At 45.7% G+C, this 9,766-nt stretch overlaps 1 protein-coding gene across 3 annotated transcripts in view; it reads left to right on the top strand.

The window, feature by feature from the left end:
* Positions 1–9,766, top strand: part of KSR2 (kinase suppressor of ras 2) — a 517,020-nt gene that overhangs the window by 1,737 nt on the left and 505,517 nt on the right. The gene's annotated exons all lie outside the window — the stretch shown is intronic.

Raw genomic sequence — 9,766 nt, 5'->3', positions numbered from 1 at the left:
GCTCACAGAATGGGGCCGCCTGTCAGTGTAGACCTCTTCTTCTCTTGGCCTTCTTCCCCGCCCTCCTTTTGCTCCTTAGATTTTTTGTTTTAAATCAGTGATATACATGTCAGGAGGCAAGATGCATGAAAAAAAAATTCCTATGGAACTACCCATTTCCAATCCAATCGTTTTGATGCAGTGAGCTGTTGCAGGCCTAAAACGTATAAAAGGAAAAAAAAATATGCCTCAATCAGCACACATAGGTGGTGTGGGAGAATACTCCTGAATCTCAGTGGGACTGTGAGGAAAGAGGAAAGGGGTCGGGGAGGAGGAGTTATCTTTGGCTTCTTGTAACATTCTCTCCGGCAGAACTTGAGGGGGAGTTTGAAACAGTTTTTTGGGGGAGTGGGATGGGATGTAGGGTGGATGCAAAGTTACTCAGAAAGAAGATGGCAGAAATTATTTTTTTCTGAAGGCCATTTGGTCAAAGGAGGAAGGTTTAAAGAGGCTTAGGAAATGCCAAATGCCTGGTGTCCACGAGATCGTTGGACATCTGCATTGTTCAAAATGTTTGAAGGGTTCAGCTCACTTCCTTCTCTCAAACCAACCCAGCTATACGCATGGGTTGATTAAATTTGGGAACTTCCATTAGCTGGCATCCGCCGAGGGTGGGGGCAGTGGGGCTGAGAGAACAGGGGTTCCCTCTGTGGTGGAGTGGGCATGAGCAGTACTGAGACGTTCATCTTGGTCCTGGCACATGAGTTCCCAAGGCCTGAACTCGTCAGTCCGTAGTGAATCTTGTAGCCCTCCTGCCCCTGTTGTAGCCTGGATGGGTGCTTTTCTCGGATTCACTTTGGGTCTTTCTTTTTCTTCCGTGATTTTAAATTTGGCTGGATGTCAACATGCAGGAGGTCATCCCTTTGAAAGAAGAGAGAGAGAGAGAGGGAGGGAGAAAGAGAGGGAGGGAGAGAGAGAAAGAGAGAGACAGCGTGTGTGTGTGTGTGTGTGTGTGTGTGTGTGTGAGAGAGAGAGAGAGAGAGAGAGAACATGCTCTTTGCTACCCTAGGATGCATGTCTGTGTGCACCTGTCATCTGGAAATGTGATCCTCAGAGATGAAATAAGATCAATCTCAAGGTGTATCGGGAGAGTGGGAATTGTGTTGGGAGGCACAGGTATTGCCTTTCCTGGAGCTTGGGAGAGCAGGTGAGGCCGGAGCTCTGTTGCTGGAAGAAAACGTGTGGGATGTTCTGATCCAGCCTTCTGTCTCTGCCTGAACTGTGCCCAAGAGCAGACTCTTCAGACCTGCATGCAGTCAATAAATAACCCCAAAAAAGCCACCTGAGCTCTCTTCTGTTCCTCTGAATCAGGAGTCCCAAATGCTAGTTTGTGTATTCCTGTGTAAGTTTCTTCGAAGTTTTCTTTTTTTTTGTTTCAAACATGCTCCATCCTCTGATAGCTTCCTGGATGGGGATGTGCCGCAGTGGGCATTGCCTTCTTTCTGCCTAGTGGTTTTCCTTTTAAACTGGGGGGATGGAGGCACTGGTAGGATGGCTATGGGGGAGTTGCAGTTGTAGGAAATGCATCTGTTTTCAGTTCCCTTGTCCCAGTATGCTACAGAGCATGCCAACCACTTTCATCCATCTTGCCCAGGGAATGCTCTTGAGCAATTATTCCAATTTGTATTTCCCAGATTTGCAGGGTTAGGGAGGGCCCCTGCAGAGGGGCTGGTAACTTAGGGTCCAGCCAAGTCCAGCCAACCCTAACATTTGGGTCCACGGAATTTTCTAATTTTGTATATCAAAACCACATGAGGGTGCTTGTTAAAATGCAGATTCTTGGCCTCTAACCCTAGAGATTCTAATTTAGCTGGGATTAGCAAGAGGGTCAAGGAATCTGCATTTAATAAACAGTCCAGGTATTTCTGATACATGTTTTCAAATGGACACTTTGAGATGCTAAACCATTAGGAGAAAGATGTGATATTTCAGCTATTTAATGGTGAAAACTCACTGCTTGCTAACACTAATGCAAGTAATAAATTGAATAGATGATCCCTGAACAGTGCTGTGATAATGAACAGCACTTAATAGCATGTATACACTTCTGTAGAAACAAAAATATGCAAGGTGGACTTGGCCTTCAGGAAGCATACTTCATGATATAATAATGTGTATGTGAAATAATGATAAAGTCTAAGTGGTAAATAATATGGGGGACAATGTGTGAGCCCATTAGGCATGTGTTCAGCTGCATGAAATGGAAAACCAAATCCTAGCAGTAAGGCAAATAATGGTTTCTCTTCATGTAACAAGAATTCTGGAGACATATAGCTGCTTCAGTTGGCTCAGTAGGTTAGTAATACCAGGGCTGATGTCTTTGGGAATTCTCATGGCTTTTCTCTTATGGTTGCAAGATGGTTCCTGCAGCTTCAGCGATTACATCTGAGTTCAAGGTAGGAAAGAGGAGGACCTGGTGAGTGTGAAGGAATAAAGGGTTCCCCAGGACATCTCTTCCTCCTCACCTTGCAGATGATTTGATTTTATCTTCTTGGCCAGAACTGAGTCCTAGCTGCAAGGGAGCCCGGGAAGTGGGGAAGTGGGAACACCACCAGGATTGGCTTAGATGGATCATGATCCATTGCCTGAAATGACATGTTGCCACTCCATGCAAAATCAGGACTCCGCTAGTGTGGAAGGAGGCACAGGTAGATATTAAGTAAGTGGACAGCCAGCGATGGCAGCCATGGCACATTATCAGAAGATATTTTGGTGGAAAAGAAAGTTCATGAACTTTGAGTCAGACTGATATAGTTGTAAATTCTAGCTTGTCTTTTTACTTTATCTTGGGCTAGTGATTTAAGTTTTCTGATTTATAGTTTTAAGTTTTTGGCAAAACAGCAATAATTAAATAATATTCCCTACTTCAGAGGATGGTTATAAGGATTGAAAGAGATAACGTTTTCAAGGGTCTAGCACTATCTGGAACAGAGTGGCTGCAGGTGCTAAATGAATGACAGCTGTGATGATGATAATGATTGGCATTACATGGTGTTGACTAGATGGCATGGAAGGGAGCAGTTCAGATTGGACAGAGAGAAGGAGGAGCTTGAGTAGCATTTCCAAAGTATGTTCTGTAGAACCCTAAATCTGTGGGATGTTAGCGTTTTTCATTCTTTCAACAAATGCTGACATCCAGGCACTGTACTTAATGCTGGTAGTCAATAAGTGTTCTGTGGACAAAACAAATTCTATGGTTAATAAGTTTGGGAAGGGTTGAGTTAAGCAAAGGGAAACAGGCATCTTAACTGCAGGACTTTTCTCAGAGCCTTTAATATTGCTACCTATGTGTATTAGTCCTCCAAGAGAGGATAGAACGGAGTCTCGCTCTTGTCACCCAGGCTGGAGTGCAGTGGCTCAATCTCAGCTCACTCTGCCTCCTGGGTTCCAGTGATTCTCTTGCCTCAGCCTCCCAAATAGCTGGGATTACAGATGCCCGCCACCACGCCCTGGTAATTTTTGTATTTTTAGTAGAGACGAGCTTTTGCCATGATGGCCAGTCTGGTCTTGAACTCCTGACGTCAGATGATCTGCCCGCCTCAGCCTCCCAAAGTGCAGGCGTGAGCCACTGCACCCGGCCTGAGGATTTCTCCTGGGATTTTTGTTCCATAGAATACACCTGGGAAAACATTTGGCAAAGCAGGGAAACCTTCTTGGTTGGGGAGATGGGGATTTGGAGTGAAGGATGAGGAGGGTTTAGATTGCAGCAAAAGGGGAGAGCATGCTGGACAAGAACAACAAACCAGATGAAGGTATTTGAATGCCTTCATGGGGCAGCCTAGAGACCATTTTGCCCAGAATGGAGGGTACCTGGTAGCCTGTCATAGGAAATGAATTTAGGCCACTAACTTCTGGGATCCAACTAAAGATTAGAGAGTCAGACCAACAACGTTTCATCCCTTTGTGGAAGGAGATAGAAGTCTTCAAAGGTTTTGGAATGAATACAATAGAAAAGTATAAGCTTTTTTGTTTTGTTTTTTTGAGGCAGGGTCTCACTCTGTAACTCTGGCTGGAGTGCAGTGGCACAATCATGGCTTACTGCAGCCTTGACCTCCAGGGCTCAAGAGATCCTCCTGCCTCAGCCTCTTGAGTAGCTGGGACTACAGGTATGCACCACCACGCTTGGCTAATTTTTTGTATTTTTTAAATAGAGACAAGGTATTGCTATGTTGCTCCAGCTGATCTTGAACTCCTGGGCTCAAGTGATTTGCCTGCCTTGGATGGCAGCCTACGGCAGGGGCTGGCAAACTTTTTCTGGAAAGGGACAGATAGTAAAGAGTTTAGGCTTTGTGGACCCTGCAATTTTTATCAAAGCTACTCGACTCTGTGCTGTAGCATGTAGCAGCCATGGGCAATACATACATGAATGGGTGGGGCAGTTTTCTTTTTATTTTGAGACAGGGTCTCGCTCTGTTGCTCAGGCTGGAGTGCAGTGGCGTGATCTCCGCTCATTGCAACCTCTGCTTCCCAGTTTCAAGTGATTCTCCTGTCTCGGCCTCCTGAGTAGCTGGGATTACAGGCCTGCACCATCACGCCTGGCTAATTTTTGTATTTTTAGTAGAGACAGGGTTTCAGACCAGCCTATTGGCCAGGCTGGTCTCAAACTCCCGACCTCCAGTGATCCGCCCACCTCAGCCTCCCAAAGTGCTGGGATTATAGGCGTGAGCCATCAAGCCGGGCCTGGTGGGGCAGTTTTCTAATAAAACTTTATTTATGGACCCTGAAACTTGAAATTGATATACTTTTTGCATGTCATGAATATTTTTCTTTTGATTTTTTTTTTGATGTTTATAGTTGTACAAACTGTAGTTTCTGGGCCTTACAAAAACAGGTGATGGTGGCCAGGCACAGTGGCTCATGCCTGTAATCCCAGCACTTTGGGAGGCTGAGGTGAGTGGATCACTTGAGGTCAGGAGTTTGAGACCAGCCTGGCCAACATGGCGAAACCCCGTCTCTACTAAAAATACAAAAATTAGTGGGGCATGGCAGCGGGTACCTGTAATCCCAGCTACTCGGGAGGCTAAGGCAGGAGAATCACTTGAACCCAGGAGGTGGAGGTTGCAGTGAACCAAGATGGCACCACTGCACTCCAGCCTGGGTGACAGAGGGAGACTACATCTCAAAAAAAAAACCAAAAAACAAAACAAAACAAAACCCAGGCGATGGGTCATATTGGGCCCATGGGCTGTAGCTTGCTAATCCCTAGGCTGTAGGATAGATGAGAGGGGAAAAACTCTGAAAGACAGAGACCATCCTAAGGTGAGCAAGTGACACTAGAATGGGAGAGTACTAGCCAAGTAGAGGTAGTTTTGAGCTGGATTCTGTTTTAGTTAAATTGCAAGGGGAAAAAAATATTAGGAGTTGGGGTTGAACAAGTATGGAATCTCCTTGTATAGCAAGGGGTATTGTAGCTTTTTTTTTTTTTTTTTTTTTTTAAAGAGACAGGGTCTTGCTCTGTCACCCAGGTTGGAATACAGTGGTGCCATCATAGCTCACTGCAGCCTTGAACTTCTGGGCTCAAGCGATCCTCCTGTCTCAGCCTCCTGGGTAGCTGAGACTACAGGCACATGTCACTGCACCCAGCTAATTTAAAAATTTTTTATAGAGACAGTGTCTTGCTTTGTTGCCCAGGCTGGTCTTAAACTCCTAGCTTCAAGCCATCCTCTTGCCTTGGCCTCCCAAAGTGCTGGGATTACCGGTGTAATCACCACGCCTGGCCTCCCATCATTTCTTTGCTCTTCATATATTCCATCTCAATTTTCTATTGCTGTATCATGAACTATCTTTAAACTTAATTTCGTTTGGAAAACTTTGGGCTTAAGACCACAATTTGTTATTTTCATGATTCTGTGGGTTGGGCTTGGTTGGAGGGTTCTGCTGGTCTTGCCTGAGCTCCACTCATGTGGCCACATTCAGCTGGTGGAAAGGGAGGAAGGTAGGAAAGCTGAGACTTTCTCTCCCTGCAGCCTGTTGGTGCGATAGCTTGGGTTTCTTACAGGTCTCCAGTGTTCCTAGAGAGCAAGAGTGAAAGTGGCAAGGAGTCTTGGTATTTGGAAATCATAGGATGTTACTTCCACTGGAGTTGTGAGATAATATAAGTCCCATGGCCAGCCTGGGTATAGAGGATGGGGAAATAGACTCCCATCTTGGTCAGAGAAGCTGCAAAGTTAGTGTATTAATTAGGACAGACTGTAAGAAATAGACCCCTAAATGTCTTTTTCTTGTTCGCTAAACAGTCCAAGGAGGGTGTTCTTGGTTGGCAGGTGGCGGGCCATTCTCTCATGCTCCAGACCCCTTCCCCTCTGCAGCATTATCATTGGTGCATCTAGAAGGGGGAGAAAGTGCAGAGAAGACAAAGCCTTATTTCCCAAAGTTGCCCTCATCAGTGCATTCCCTTATGCTTGCGTTCCCTTAGCTAGCATTTAGTCACAACACTGCAAAGAAGATGGAGAATGAAGTTTAGCTGAGCTCAGGAAGAAGAGAATAGGCTGGATGTGGTGGGTCACACCTGTAATCCTGGCACTTTGGGATGCCAAGGTGGGAGGATTGCTTGAACCCAGGAGTTCAAGACCAGTCTGGACAATGTGGTGAAGCCCCATATCTACCAAAATACAAAAATTAGTCAGGTGTGGTGGCACGTGCCTATAGTCCCAGCTACTCGGAAGGCTGAGGTGGGAGGATGGTTGGAGACTGGAAGGCAGAGGTTGCAGTGAGCCGAGATTGTACCACTGCACTCCAGCCTCGGTGACAGAGCCAGAACCTGTCTCAAGAAAAAAAGAAAAAAAGGAAAAAGAAAATATGCTGAATAGCTAGTAGTCTCTGCCACAGCTAATGATAAGCTGTCATATCAGTTCTGTATTGCTATAGAACAACCTACCTCAAAACTTAGTAGCTTAAAACAATCATCATTTGCTCAGATGCCTGCAGTTAGGTATTTTCTCAGCTGGCCAGTTCTGCAGATCTTGCCTGACTCACTTGTGGTTGTGTTTATCTGATGGCTCAACTGTGGCTGGAGGGTCCGAGATGGCCCTGCTCACATGGCTGGTGGTTGGCTACAGTGCCTCACTTCTCTGCTCCATGGCTTTTCTGGCAGGATAGCCCGGGTTTTTTACATGGTGGCAGCAACGGTGTTCCTAGAGGACAGGCGCCAGTGTGCAAGCCCTTCCTAAGCCTCTGGTTCTGCAACCTCTGCTAATGTCCTCTTTGCCAGAGCATGTTACATAGATAAGCCCAGAGTCAGTGTGACTATGGATTCCAGGAGGTGTGGTTTATTGAGGGGCTAATGAACAATCTAATGTCACAATATACCACAGCCATGAAAATCAACCAAAACAAAAAGAGCATAGGGGAGCAAGGGAAAGATATGGGATGATCAACAAAGGCTCTTTCATGGAGGTTTTACTAACTTGAGGAAGCCAAGCCATGAAATATTTGGGGGAAGAGTGTGCCAGGCAGAGGGAACAGCAGATGCAAACTTCTTGGATGGGAACATGCTTGGCATGTTATTGGAACCCCAAGGAGTCCACTGTGGTTGGAGAGCAGGGAGTGGGCAGGGAAAGGATGAGGAGGGACGCAGTGGGAGACAGAAGCTGGTCATAAGGGGCTTTGCTAAGACGCTAAGGTACTTGAAGTTTTTTTTTTTTTTCTTTTGAGACAGGGTCTCACTCTGTCACCCAGGCTGCAGTGCAGTGGCACTGTCATGGCTCACTGAAGCCTCGACCTCCCAGGCTCAGTCCTTCCTCCCACTTCAGCCTCCTGAGTAGCGGGGACTGCAGATGTGCATCACCATGGCTGGCTACATTTTAAAAATTTTGTAGAGATAGGGTCTCCCTATGTTGCTCAGGCTGGTCTCCAGCTCCTGGGCTCAAGTGATGCTCATGCCTTGGCCTCCCAAAGTGCTGGGATTACAGGTGTGAGCCATCATGTCCAGCCTTGGATTTTGTTCTAACTGTGATAGAAGCCCTTTGAACCAGGGGTTATATTTTTAAATGATCTTCTGATTGCTGCAGGGTAAACAGACTGTAGGAGGTAGGAATGAGAGCAGGGAGACAAGTTGGTAGTTATTGTGGAAGTCCAAGCCCTCAATGACTGTGCTTTTGACTGGTATGATTGTTGTGGGGTGGATGGGGCAGGTGGCTGGATTCAGAAGATCAAGTATGTGGAAGGTGCTGATGAATCTGATGTGGATGTGAAGGAGAATCAAGAATCGAAGATTATTCCTAGGTGTTTGGCTTGAGTGCTAGGAGAATGGGGGTCCCCTTGTTTGAAATGTAAGACTGGAGGTGGAATAGATTGGGTTTGACAGTCAAGTCCTGTTTGACATGCTACATTTGTCAAGTAGACAGCTGGATGTGTGAGCTTGGATCTCTGAGAAAGGCCGGAGATACGAAATTCACTTAATAGACCATGAACCAATTTTTCAAATTATTAAAGTATTATTATTGTTTAATTAATACATAATAGATGTACATATTTTCAGGGTATGTGTGATATTTAGATACATTCATATAATGTATAATAATCAAATCCAGGTAACTGGGCTATCCATTACCTTAGATGTTTATCTTTTCTTTATACTGAGAACATTCGGATTATTCTCTTCTAGCTATTTTGAAATATACAATAGATTATTGTTTACTGTACTCACTCTACTGGTTTGTTCAACACTAGGTCTTATTTTTTCTATATATCTGTAAAAAGTATTATTTGTAATGGCTACATAGTATGACATGGATGTCCCATCATTTCTCACTTTATTTTGAGACAGAGTCTCACTCTGTCACCCAGGCTGGAGCGCAGTGGCGTGATCTCCGCTCACTACAACCTCTGTCTCCCAGGTTCAAGCAATTCTTGTGCCTCAGCCTCCCGAGTAGCTGGGATTACAGGCGCATTCCACCGCACCCAGCTAATTTTTGTATTTTTAGTAGAGATGGAGTTTTACCATGTTGGCCAGGCTGGTCTTGAACTCCTCATCTCAAGTGATCTGCCCACCTAGGCCTCCCAAATTGCTGGGATTACAGGCGTGAGCCACCATGCCCGGCCCCCATCATTTCTTTAACCAAAATTCTATTGTCAGGTGCTTATGTTCATACTTTTACATTTTTATAACAATGCCACAGTGGACGTCCTTGTGGCTAATTCTTATTTTCAGCTCCTAGAAATGGAACTGCTGGATCAAAGGATATGCAAAAGTTTAGGACTTTCCATGGGTTTTGCCAAGTTGCCCTTCACCAGCAGTGTTGGAAAGGGTTCATTTCCCCATACCCTCAGCACAGGTGTATATTTTATTTTATTTTTTGAGTGTGAGTGTTTTGATGTCTAAGAGCTCAGGGTTAAGGAGGCTGTTGTCTCAGGTCAGAATGTGATCTTTACTGTTTTTAACTGGGTAGGGCCTGGGTACCTGGGGTAATGGGGAATACTTGGTCTTCTGCACAAAGTGGTCAACCTCAGCTGGGTGCAGTGGCTCACGCCTGTAATCCCAGGACTTTGGGGGGCCAAGGCAGGCAGATCACTTGAGGCCAGGAGTTCAAGACCAGCTTGGCCAACATGGCGAAACCCCGTCTCTACTAAAAATACAAAAAAATTAGCTGGTGTGGTGGCACATGCCTGTAATCCCAGCTACTGGGGAGGCTGAGGCAGGAGAATCGCTTGAACCCAGGAGGCGCAGGTTGCAGCGAGCTGAGATTGCATCACTGTACTCCAGCCTGGGCAACAGAGTGAGACTCAG

This window comes from Gorilla gorilla, chromosome 10 (assembly GCF_029281585.2).
Source record: "Gorilla gorilla gorilla isolate KB3781 chromosome 10, NHGRI_mGorGor1-v2.1_pri, whole genome shotgun sequence".
Lineage (NCBI taxonomy): Eukaryota > Metazoa > Chordata > Mammalia > Primates > Hominidae > Gorilla > Gorilla gorilla.
Note: the sequence above shows the minus strand (reverse complement) of the source record. Positions and strands in the feature narration are given on the sequence as shown.